The sequence below is a fragment of the Theobroma cacao genome, chromosome 6, assembly GCF_053813885.1.
Source record: "Theobroma cacao isolate CCN51 chromosome 6, ASM5381388v1, whole genome shotgun sequence".
NCBI classification, from domain to species: domain Eukaryota; kingdom Viridiplantae; phylum Streptophyta; class Magnoliopsida; order Malvales; family Malvaceae; genus Theobroma; species Theobroma cacao.
Window position 1 is genome coordinate 9,306,637 of NC_142644.1, and position 11,012 is coordinate 9,317,648.

The window sequence follows — 11,012 nt, forward strand, 5'->3', positions numbered from 1 at the left end:
AACCACCCAAGAGTTTCTCGCTGCAGCAAGAAGCTTCAGGAAATTCTCCCTGCAACGAAAACCAGGCTAGTGTTATCCCCCTAACCCGAGAGTTTCTCGGTGTAGCGAGAATGAATCTCATTGCAGCGAAAAATAGAGCAATTTAGTTAAAAGGGGTATTATTACATCAAAAAGCCATTTTCTTGCCAAAATGAAAAGTAATTCAGGAGCAATTAACAATGCCAACATACAACAAAAGTACAATTATTTTCATAAACTTTCCATAATATATATACATGTATATGTATATACATACATCATCATGCATACCATCCCTCCACACTTAGGTCATGTGCACTCCTTACTCGCACTTAGCTGGGTCATCATCAATTCATGTGCACTCCCACACCGCACATAGCTGGGTCATCATTATCACACAAAAGGAGCATCCAAAGCATAATATACATATCAATATAATGTGATAACGCATGAACTATTCATATTGCACATTTCACAAGATAGAAACATTTCATCAAGGGCTTGTTCCCTAAGTATATTTTTTTTAAAGCAAAAAAAATGAAACTTTCAAATGATTTATTTAAACATGTAGGCACTTCCCAAAACATTTTGAAATGCAAGTTCACTCACCGGTAGTTGTTAAATCTTAGATCGACTCCAACTTCAACTAATGCTTCGAAACAGAGATGTGGGGTCTCGTTGGAACCTATCACACACAATAGCATCACAAATCAACTCCATTCACATAAGCATAATTCTAAAAGCTATCTTCTAAATCAATTCTACTAGTTATTCGTAACTAACTTCCAATTGCCATTAAGCAGCTATTTACTTTCATTATTCTACTCACACTAAAGATGAATAAATAATCCTTAGCTAGAAAACATTCACAAATCTATCCACTAGCCATTTTCAACAACTTAAAAATCTGTTGTAATTCACTACTCACCTTGGTAGCTTTGTAATTGAATTCCTTTCCAAAACTTTTCAAGCTATTATAGAAGCTCCCTCTTTATCTCTCTAAAACACCTAGCTAGTGAGAGGAAGTATGGAAGTAAGACTTTTTAAGGGTTTTGAAATGAGAGAGTGAAAGAGCATAAAAAGGTTCTATGAAAAAGTGCACAAAAGCATGAAAATTGGATTTAACTTGAGAGAAGTTATGGAGGTTTCAAAAGAAGCTTCCATGGAGAATGAAAGAAACATGAGATAGGAGGAAGAAGAAGAAGAAGCTGCTGGAAAATGATATTTATAGCTAAAGTTTATCAAAACTCCACTTAAATTACGAAACCACCCTTAACAAGTAAGCTTTGTCTTCCTCCAATCCTTTGTGCAATCTTTTTACTCTTTTGACACTGAGAGAAGGTCCACAATAATGTAGAAATACTCAGTTTCACAAAAACTTAAAAATTTTGACCCGAGATGAAAAATGACCATTTTGCCCCTACCTTGGAAATAATCATTATTTCTATTTCCTTCATCATTTTATCCTTATTTTCATCATTCATTTATGCCTTAGGCTTACTTAGGCCTTAATAATGTTTGAAAGCATACTTCTAGGGGCTCACTAAGGAAATGACAAAATTACCCCTAGTCCGTGATATCGCGTTTACTTTTAGCTACGAATCTATAAAGATCAAGGTCTCACATTTTGATTAACTGACTTCATTATGATAGTTACCTTGAATCATCTTTTGTACTATTCCTTTATACCAATATAGCATCATTCCCCTTTAACCATCATATAATTAGTACTTCTAATTACAAAACTTGAAACAGGATCTTACTTACATACTTCTCAATGTCATTGCAAGTATCCACTTTCAACTTACAGCTTTTTTTTTTTGTAACTACACCATTTAATGCTTGTTTTCACAAGATTCATAGCAAGATTCCTCTTGAGTATTTCCTTGTGAATACCCACCTTAAGCTTATGTCTCATAGCATATGACCACATAACCCGTGGTTTAGCCACTAGGCTCCTTAGCAAGTTCCAAATACCACATTGCATCATCATGCATACAAGATATTCCAAAATAATATCAACTATCATTCTTGCCATATATAGTTTGGTACTTTTTTTTCAAAACTTGATGCATTTTCAAAACACTTAATTACTTATTTGTTCATTAACCTTTCAAGAACATTCATTCCAAAAGCATGCATTTATTCTCCAAGATATTTAAATGCATAATCATCTATTCATACCTCAATTTATATTCGTAGGTTTCTAGTGTGCCACATAATTGGCCTTGTGTTGTTACTAATCCTTTTCTTTCAACTAAGTCAAGATAATATTTGTAAATCCTCATAGCAATACTTTATATTAGCTCATTTGCTATGCCAACCTTGTAATCCTTCATTCACAATTTCTTTACTTGGTTTTGGCATTACTTTATCAATGTCCCATACTTTCATCTAAATCTTCACTCACTCTATCCTTAGCGTTTAACAAGGCTTTATCTCTTGTCTCTTTTATTTCTTAGGATTTGACTTTAGTCAACATAGTTTTCACTTTAATACTTCACATTGTAGCTTATCTCAATGTGGCCATCTCAAGAACTTTCCAACATCTCTTTTAATTACATGGCAATCTATAAGGCAATAAAGAAACTTTTAAATTCATTGATATAATCATTCTCCAAAACACTTAAAACTCCAAATAACAAAGCTCAACATCAAGACCAATGACCATAATTCGGCTTGTATGTTCATCATAATGCCACTCACCACTTGCTCATGCCTTCTAGACATAAGATGTTCTTAACACTGCAGCGCTAGACAATCAATGCTGTGGCGTTGTAGTTGCTAGAAATGGGGGGTTTCAACGCTGCAATGCTAAAGAGTCAGTGTTGAGACGTTGTGGCTACTAAATTTTTTTTTATCAAAGTAATTCTTCTACCTTTAAGGTTACTACATGGATCATGCTCAACCATTTGGCTTTCCACTAGGCCTATACCATAATTTCCATAACCATGTGTATCTTCTCTTTTGCTTATCATATGCACTAGGCCAAGTCAATATTTTCAAACTCATATTATCCTTTAACGCTTATCATCAATCAATAAGTCCCACCTTAGGACATCCTTTCCATAATATGCAATAAATTCTCAAAAAACAATACCACACATATAATTATTCACTAGCATCCCACAATTCCTTAATATCCATAACTAATTATCTTTCTTGTCTTGCAACTCAAATAGTTTACAAGCTTTCAACTTAAAATTGCCATGGAAATAGTTCATCTTGATCAACACCTTATGCTCACATTATTATTAATTCAAGAATTTATCTTTCCCAAGTTCCATAATTTATCTCCAATAATCTATATTTGTATCAAATTATCATTCTAGAATGTCATGACACCATGTGTCTTCATCCTTACCATCTATCGTACTCCACAAGAATCAATTAAAAGATTTACATACTTCTACCAATGCCAATCCAAATAAACAACACATGAAAATTCCAAATACTCAACAAATCACTAGATTAGCAACTACATAACCTGTTCAAACCACATGAAATCAGCATGTTTCAAATCCTCCAAATACATAAATCACAACTACAATTCAATCCAACTACATTAGTGTAGTCTCATAATCATACTAGTTTCAAATTAACTATTTGACTTAACTAAGAACTATCGTTATCTGGACCTATACACATCGACGGATCATAATCCAAATTATCCTCGGCCTTTCGAGGATCCTCTTCATCCTCACCATTCTCACCTTGTTTTTCATTCACATAATCTTCCCTATTAATGGGTTCAGCACCTTTCCCACAACCAGGAGGAAAATCTCAAACAGCAGATACTTTCCTTGGATGATAGCTTCTGATGACTACTTCTTCCATTTTCTCCTTGTCTTTTTTCTTAAGATCAATTGTAGTATACGCCATCCTTTCAAGGTTTTCCCAGCTCTTAATATTATTTCACGTCCCAGGGGAATCCATCCAATAGGGAGTCAGGGTAAGTTGCTTTCTGGCCTTTCACACTCTTGCACATAACGGCTCTAAGCAATGGAATCTATTGATCCCTCTTCAGTACTATGGGAATCATTCCCTTTCTCCTCACTGCTGCTCCTGTTGTCTCTTAGGGCACCTCAAAAACCTGTACATAACAATGCGTTAATTCTTAACCTATTACGTATTAAGACAAAGGTAGGCTTATAGATGAATAAGAGTTTATGTAGCCTCCTTCCCTTGATTCGTGTTGCGCACCCATAATCCAAGGGCAAGACTCTATACTAACTCTAACAACTCTTCTAATAGACACAAAAAATCCTAGAACTTAACTCAACCTAGGGCTCTAATGTCAAGTCTGTAGGGACCTGCTCCTTGATTGTTATCGACGTTCGAGTCTTGTGGGAAAACCCGCCAAGTCCCGAACAAGCCTTATTAGAAACCATTGTTAATACATTATATTCATTCAGCCTACTCATATAATTACTTCGAAACATATAACTCTTTGTAATATGATTTAATCAAAAAGTTGTAATAAATCGACTTAAACTTTATTTCGCATAATTGTAAAAATACATCAAAATTTATAATCTCCAAATGTACATTCGTATTATCATTAATGTCTATTTTCATAACAAAATACACTATGATGACTTAACCTCTAGCAGTGGAGCGACTCAGAATGAAGTGCTATGAGATGCCTTTACCTATCCGCGGTAAACAATAAGTGCTAATGAATGCACACTAGGTTGATCACTTATCTGGCAAAAGAAAGACAATGGGGTGAGCCTCATAGACTCAATGATCATTAGCTCTGTGAGCATGGCGTAGATGGAAAACAAGCTTAGAGCAAATAATTTGAAGGATAAAATCAAAGTATAAAATGATAACCTTATAAAACCAAATAACAAATAAGGTGTTTGTGCCTTGTAAAAATAATTCCATAAAAATCATAGTGCAATACTTTCCTTAGCAAACCATGCCGAAAACAAAGCATAGTAAAATAAATTTCAATCATCTAAATCATCTGTTGGCTCCATTAGTTTTTGATGATAATAAAACATTCCCATTCATTTGTGTCTAATTTTTCTACTTGAGTGTGCAGGACCAAATTGTATGCAAATAAACAATCAATCATTAAAATGCATATATCAAAAAGCATAGAAATAAGGAAGTCACAATTAATCAATAAGACAAAAGCCCCTTAGTTGATTAATGAAGAGTTAGTCAGCTAAGATTTAAATCAAAGGATTGGCGGGCTGAAGAGTATTGAAAAACAGAACCAACTTACTCGACCAAGGAATGAGTTAGTCGACTAAGTGCACATTGCCAGAACTGCTAGAAATTGGGAACAGAAGACAGAGACAACTTAGTCGACTAAGATATCGGTTAGTCGACTAAGAGCATTCTGCTTGTAATTTTGAAGTCTGCACTGAATAACAGATTAACAGCTAGAACTAGCTCCCAACTATTTCCAACGGTCAAAAAACTGTCAAACTGCCACCAGAGTTGTTTCTCTAAATATAAAAGAGGGTTCCAACAGCTAGAAATACTAGATTGAAGGAATCCAAGAAAAAAGAGCTTAAAAACCAACAAAAAATCTCTTTGCACTTTACTGCATTCAATGCCCATCTTTGTAGTTGTGTTTTGCACTTCAACTTGTACCACTTTGATCAACTTTGTGATCATAGATACACTTCTATTTCATTTCTCTTTATGTTTTTATAGTGAAATGCTCACTCTAAGGGGTTCAATCAAGCTAGAATTGCTTGTTTAGATAAAGGTTCTAACTTAGCCTTGAAAAGTTAGGTGTGGGTTATAGTTGAACCCGAAAAAAACTATTGTGAAAGATTTTAGCTAAGCTTGGTAAAAGCCATTACAAAGCTTGGTGAAAGCTTGCGAATTTCACTAGTTCTTAATGGATTGGCTGAAAAATCCTTGGTTGGATAATTAAGGTAGTGGATGTAGGTCTTGGACTAAACCACTCTAAATTCTACTATCTTATTTACTCTGTTTTTGTTTTATTTGCATTCCTCTTTTATCTTGCATTTGTCTACACTTAGAGACAATTTTTTAAAGAGCCAAATTATGCTATTCACCCCCCTCTAGCACATTTAACTGGGACCAATAAGTAGTATCAGAGCTAGTTCCCTGTTCTTAAGGTCTAACACCTATTGGGAGGATCAAATGGCTCAACTAAAATTAGTAGTTGCTGAGGGACAATCAACAAACAGACCACCTCTATTTGATGGCTTTAACTATCTTTATTGGAGCACTAGGATGTCTATATATATTAGAGTAATTGATTATGAGATGTGGGATGTTATAACTGATTGACCATACATTCCCTCAACTCTAAATGTAGTGAGAAATGAGATGATCCCAAAGCCAAGATCTGAATAGATCGAGGTTGAAACTAAGAGAGTCCAAACAAATTTTAAGGCTATCAACGCATTGCATTGTGCCTTGACTCCCACCGAATTCAACAAGGTATCAAGCTGTACAATAGCTAAACAAGTGTGGGATAAGCTTAGGATAATTCATGAAAGGACTTCTCAAGTCAAAGAGTTCAAGATAACCCTCTTGACCCATAGTTATGAAATGTTTAAGATGGAGCCTGGTGAAGATATCACCAGCATGCTAGATAGATTCATAAACATCATAAACAAACTTAGTCAGTTAAGCTAACCAATACTAGAGCATGAGATTGTTAAAAGACTTCTTAGAAGCTTACCAAAAAATTGAAAGCTTATAGTGACTATAATCCGAGAAGCAAAGGACCTAAATGTTATTACTCTATATGAGATTTGTGGTTCTCTCTTTACTCATGAGCTAGAACTCAAGGAAAAAGAAGAAGAAGATAGGAGGAAAGCAAAGAAAAAGAAAAAGAGCATTGCACTAAAAGCCAACATTCTTGAAGAAGAGTTGGAAAAGCTATCTTGTGATGATGATGAAGAGTTAGCATTGGTTGCAAGGAAATTTAGAAAGCTTATGGGCAAAAGAAATCGAAGATTGGCTAGAAGAGGGTTTAGAAAGGATCAAGGTACTTCATGGAGAACTAGAAACAAAAGTTACTCCAACAAAAAAGATGAGCTAACCTACTTGAATGCAAGAAGCCTGGACATTTCAAGTCTAAATGCCCATTGCTGAAAGATGAGACTCTAAAGAAAAACAAGAAATCAAATAAGGCAATGGTAGCTGTTGCCTGGTCAGACAGTGACACATCAAGTTCTAAAAATGAGGAAGAAAAAGTTGAGGAAAGAGCAAACCTATGTTTGATGGCACAAGATGATGAATACTAGGTATCCTCATCCCTTTGCAATAATTCAATTGATGATTTACAAGATGAGTATGAGTGCCTTTATGATGAATTTGAAAAACTCTTTTCAAAATACAAGATTCTAAAGAAAAATATTGCATCTTTTGAAAATGATTTAGAAAAGATAAAAAAAAGAGTTCAATTTTGTTTCTGAGCAAAGAAATTTTCTACAAATTGAGTTAGAACATTCAAAACAGACTTTGAAATTTTAAAATTAGAGCTAGACGATAAATCTAAAGCTTTGTGAAAAACACTTGATGAAAATACAGATCTTAAAAGTTTGAAAAATGAAACTTCAAAAAGAAAAGTCTACTACAAGAAAAATTATGTTAATGCAACATCTAGATACTATGTTTGCAATAAAATTGGCCATTTATCATATGATTGTTTTAAAAAAAGAAGCACACAAAAAATAAGAAAAATATGGGTTCCAAAAGGATCCTATGTTGTTGCTAACAATCAAGGACCCATCAAGGTATGGGTACTTATAAAGAAAAACTGAAATTCTGTTTTGTAGGTTGAGCTGCACTTAAAGGAGACATGTTCAAGAACTTAACTCAAGAAAAAACAGCCTTGGTATATGGACAGTGGCTGCTCACGGCACATGACAAGAGATGAAATGTTATTTGCTCAGGTAGACAAAAGAAAAGGAGGTATCGTATCCTTTAGTGATGCTTCAAAACGTAGAATACATGGTATAGGAACAGTTGGTAAGAACTCCTAAACTCAAATCAGTCATGTGTTATTAGTTAAAGGCTTAAAACATAATTTATTAAGTATTAGTCAATTATGTGATAAAGAATTTAAAGTATGCTTTGATTCAAATAAGTGTGAAGTAATAGATATAAGCACAAATAAAGTTTCATTTATAGGAAAAAGATTAAAGAATATGTATGTTGTATTTCTTGAAGATCTTGAAATGAATTGTGAAATGTATTTAGTGGGAAATGTTGAAAATGATAGCTGGCGATGGCATAGGAGACTAGGACATGTAGGCATGCACACTATGTCAAAATTAATTAAAAAAAATCTAGTTGTTGGATTGCCGGATGCCAAATTTGAAAATAATGAAATATGTGATGCTTGCCAACTAGGAAAACAAGTTAGAACATCCTTTAAGACTAAGAAGATTGTAACTACATCTAGACCTCTTGAATTGCTACACATTGAGAAGATTGTAACTACATCTAGACCTCTTGAATTGCTACACATTGATCTATTTGGTCCAATAAGGACAACTAGTCTAGGAGGAAAATCTTATGGCTTTATGATAGTTAATGACTACTCTAGGTACACTTAGGTTTATTTTCTTACTCATAAGAATAATGCTCCACCAGCATTTATAAGTCATTGTAGGAAAGTTGAGAATGAGAAAGGACTAACAATAGCTGGTATTAGGAGTGATCATAGTGGAGAATTTGAAAGTGATAAATTTCAAAATTTTACAATGAAAAGGGGTTGGATTATAATTTTTCTGCACCTAGAACACCCTAGTAAAATGGAGTTGCAGAGAGGAAAAATTGTACCTTAAAAGAAATGGCTAGAACTATGCTATGTGAGAATAACCTACCAAGTATTTTTAGGCTGAGGCAGTGAACACAGCAGCATATATACTTAATAGAGTCTCAATTAGAGCCATGATATGAAAGACTCTATATGAACTTTACAATTGTAGGAAACCAAATATTTCACACCTTAGGAGTTTTGGTTGTAAATGTTATGTGTTAAACAATGGAAAATAGTCCTTAGGTAAGTTTGATGCAAAGAGTGATAAGGTAATATTTTTAGAATATGCATTAAACTCAAAGGCTTATAGAGTTTTCAATAAAAGAACTTTAACTGTTGAAGAATCAATCCATGTAGTTTTTGATGAGTCCAATGCCTTACAAAAGGAAATTCATGTTGATGATGATGATGTAGAGATCCTAAATAGCAAATGGAAGAAATGAGCTTACAGAACAATAAGAATAATGAAGAAAGCTCACCTACAAGAGAAAATGGAACTCTACCTCTAGAAAATTTGCAAAGAACATAAATTCAACATAGTGATCTTCCAAGGAATTAGAGATTCGCAAAAGGCCATCCACATGAACAAATCATAGATGACATTTCTTAAGGAGTTAAGATTAGGAGAGCAACAAGAGAGACTTGTGAGTTTCAGCTTTCATCTCCCAAATAGAACCTAAAAATTTTGAAGAAGCTGAAAAAGAGGAAAGTTGGATAATTGCCATGCAAAAGGAACTTTATCAATTCAAAAGAAACCATGTATGGTCATTAGCCTTTAGACCTTCAAATCACCTTATTGTTGGCACAAAATGGGTGTTTAGAAATAAGGTAGATGAGCAAGGAAATGTAGTTAGAAATAAAGCTAAGTTATTAGACCAAGGATATAACCAAGAGGAAAGAATTGACTATGATGAAACATTTGCAACGGTTGCTAGGATTGAAGCCATAAGGTTGTTGCTTGCTTTTGCATGCTTCATGAATTTTAAATTGTACCAAATGGATGTAAAGAGTGCATTTTTAAATGGATTCATTCAATAAGAAGTATATGTTGAACAACCACCAGGATTTGAAGACTTTGAAAAACTAGATCATGTTTTCAAACTTCATAAAGCCTTGTATGGATTGAAACAAGCTTCTAGAGCTTGGTATGAGAGGCTTTCAAAATTTCTGGTTGAAAAAGGCTATGTTAGAGGTAGCATTGATACAACATTGTTTATCAAAAGATACTTAAATGATTTAATTGTTGTTCAAATTTATGTGGATGACATTATGTTTAGTGCAACTAATGAGGCTTTATGCAAGAATTTTACCAAAGAGATGCAGGGTGAATTTGAGATGAGCGTGATGGTAGAGTTGAAGTATTTTCTTGGGCTTCAAATCAAACAAAATGAGAAAGGAATCTTCATCAACCAAGAAAGATACACTTAAGACATGCTCAAAAAGTTTGATATGCTGAAGCTAAAATCAATTTGTATACCAATGAGTCCATCCACCAAACTTGATTTAGATGAAAAAGGAAAGAATGTTGATCAAAAGCTCTATAGAGGTATGATCGGATCATTACTCTACTTAAGAGTAAGCAGACCAGATATTTAGTTTAGTGTGTGTTTATGTGCTGGATTTCAATCTCAGCCTAAAGAATCACACTTAACTACTGTTAAAAGAATTTTTAGATACCTCTTAGAAACACAAACCTAAGGAATGTGGTGCTCGAGAGAATCATTATTTAATCTTGTAGGCTATTCGGATGTAAACTTTGCAGGAAGCAAAATCGATAGAAAAAGTACTAGTGGTACATGCCAATTTCTAAAAAGTATGTTAGTATCTTGGTCAAGTAAGAAACAGAATTTAGTAATTCTATCCACAACTGAAGCAGAATACGTTTCTCTAGGCAGCTGCTGTACACAAATTTTGTGGATTAAACAACAATTAAAGGACTATGGAATAACAGTACATAATGTACCAATATTTGTGATAATACAAGTGCAATCAATATATCAAAAAATCCTATGCAACATTCTAGAACTAAACACATTGAAATTAGGCACCATTTTGTTAGAGACCATGTAGTGAAGAGAGATGTTAAAATTGAGGTTGTGAATACTTTGCACCAATTAGCTAACATCTTACCAAACCTCTAAATGAAGATAGATTTTGTGAAATTAGAAGGAATTTAGGAATGATTAATATGCAAGAGTTGTAAGAATTTTTTTTTAACTCATAC